The sequence below is a fragment of the Littorina saxatilis genome, linkage group LG8, assembly GCF_037325665.1.
Source record: "Littorina saxatilis isolate snail1 linkage group LG8, US_GU_Lsax_2.0, whole genome shotgun sequence".
Taxonomy (NCBI): Eukaryota; Metazoa; Mollusca; class Gastropoda; order Littorinimorpha; family Littorinidae; genus Littorina; species Littorina saxatilis.
In genome coordinates, this window is record NC_090252.1 from 13,073,204 (window position 1) to 13,075,703 (window position 2,500).

Consider the following 2,500-nt stretch of genomic DNA (forward strand, 5'->3'; position numbering starts at 1 on the left):
TAGATCGCTGATATTAAGTCTCATTTTTGTGTGGATTATTTGTGTTTGTCGACTGCCACTGTAGAAGTAAACGGGAATTTGTGTGTCGTCTTTTGTTAAGTAATGTTTAAATTCCCCGAGGGAGTCGGTTAACTGTATTTGTTCAGGTAGTTGGTTCCAGAGTACTGTTGTCGAAAAAAAAAGGATGTTTTGTACGTTTCTGTTCGATGTGGGGGTATACTTCGTTCTAAGGGGCGGCGTCTGTGGTAGGGGTTGTTGGCTGCTACGAGAGGTGGGAGTGCTGCTTGTAGGTATGGGGGGGTCTTGTCGTGAGTAATTTTATGGAACATTGTTAGTTTATGACGGTTACGCCTTCCAGATAATGATTGGAGTCCAGATTCTCCGTAAAGCTTAAAGTGACTGGTTCCGCGGACAGCTCCGATGATTGTTCGTATTGCATCTAGGTTTAACTGTTCGAGTTCATCTGTTAGGGTTTTGCTACAATTGTCCCATATTATGTCGCAATAATCAAAGTGTGGTAGAATGAAGGATTTATACATAATTTCCAATGATTTTCGGCTCAGTCTATATTTGTATGTACGCAAGCAAGCTACGAGAGTTCTGCACTTTGCAACAAGAGATTTTATATGTTCATCCCATTTACAGTTGTTTTGTATTATTATTCCTAAGTGTTTGTGATTTTGGGAACTTTCAAGGATGGTATTGCCAAAGTTTAGATCTGCGATATCAGGGGTTCTTTGTGTACAAAAGTTCACCAATTCAGTTTTTGCATGGTTAAATGCTACCTTCCATGTTTCTGCCCAATTTACAATTTTTTCAAGATCTGAGTTTAAAATTTCGGCACGGATGTTGTGATTGGCTAAAGACAAGTACATGCTAGTGTCGTCAGCAAAAAGCTTAATCGTAGATTCTATATCACGTACAATGTCGTTTACATAAATTAGGAAGAGCAAGGGTCCAAGCACTGAACCTTGAGGAACTCCCGCTACTACTGGAAGATAAGTTGATTTACTGCCTTTTAATACAACTGCTTGCTTTCGATCTGTTAGGTAGTCTGTAAACCAGTTTAATAATGGCCCATTAATTCCAGCGGCTTCGAGTTTATGCAATAAGCCCCGGTGCCAAACTCTATCGAATGCTTTGGATATATCAAAGAAGATTGCTTGGGTAGTTATTCTATTATCGAGTGATTTGCATATGTCATTGTATATTGTAAGAAGCTGGTAAACAGTTGAGTCTCCAGGGATGAAACCGGACTGCGACTCTGTAATGATATTGTTTTGTGTTAAGTAGTCAAAGACATGAATTTGTATACATTTCTCTAGTGTTTTGCCAACACAGCTTAGGAGGGAGATTGGACGATAATTACTACATGTATCTTTGTTCCCCTTTTTATGAACTGGTGAAACGTGGGCTATTTTCCAAACTGACGGAAAAAGTCCTTCATGTAAAGACCGATTAAACAGTGCAGTTAGGCTGTCACAAATCACTTCGCAGCTCTCAATTAAAATTCGATTGTGGATTTCGTCTGGACCGACTGCTTTTGTTTTGTCTAGTTTGTTAATCGTATTTTTAACTTCTTCGACTGAAAGTGTGAGATTGTTTATTCTGCAAGGAAGCCTTGGTACTTCAGGAATGTCTGACATATCGTCTTCGACAATGGACTGTTGGATAAAGAAGTCGTTGAACAAGTTTGCTTTTTCTAGGTTAGTATAGTAGGTTGTTCCGTTTGACGTCAAAGGAGGAATTTCATTGGGGTTTGATCCTTTCTTTGATAAGAATGATTTAACTAGTTTCCACCAATTTTTAGTGCCAAAGTTATCTCCACTGGATACTTTTTTGTCTAATTCTTTTATATATTCTAATTTCCGATTACGAATTGTGTCAGTATAATTATTGCGAGTCATACGAAAGTGTTCCCAGGCCTCAGGTGTGTTTAGTCGCACTGCTGTATCATGAACTGATCTTTTTTTGTCGCGTAGTTTTATAATATCCTCTGTCATCCATGGTGCGTCTTGATCGCGTCTTTATTTATTTCATTCAATTATAACAACATTTGTGCTTCTTGTTTTAAGGCAAACATCGGCGCGCTGCAGATGTAGCTCTAGTTTCTTGTGCTGACAACACTTAATTAAGCTCTTTGGCCCTGTACTACAACAAGGCTTGTTCTCCTGGAGACGGATGTTCGGCTTTAAACGATACCTCGCTTCATATGGAGATCATATTATACAGAACATCACTTCAGATTCGTTCTGACTTTTACATGGGAAAAGAGCATAATTCATTTGGACCTCTTTAATTTTCTTCTGTTGCGTTCATGGGACTCGTGTGTGTGTGTGTGTGTGTGTGTGTGTGTGTGTGTGTGTGTGTGTGTGTGTGTGTGTGTGTGTGTGTGTGTGTGTGGTGTATGTAGTCAGTGTGGTGTGTGTATCTGTGCGTGTGTGTGTGTGTGTGTATATGTGTGTTCAGTTTGTGTGTGTGTGTGTTTGTGTATATATAT

General features: G+C 39.3%; 1 protein-coding gene across 2 annotated transcripts in view; it reads right to left on the minus strand.

Moving 5' to 3' along the window:
* Nucleotides 1-2,500, minus strand: part of LOC138972825 (sulfide:quinone oxidoreductase, mitochondrial-like) — a 26,455-nt gene that overhangs the window by 22,038 nt on the left and 1,917 nt on the right. The gene's annotated exons all lie outside the window — the stretch shown is intronic.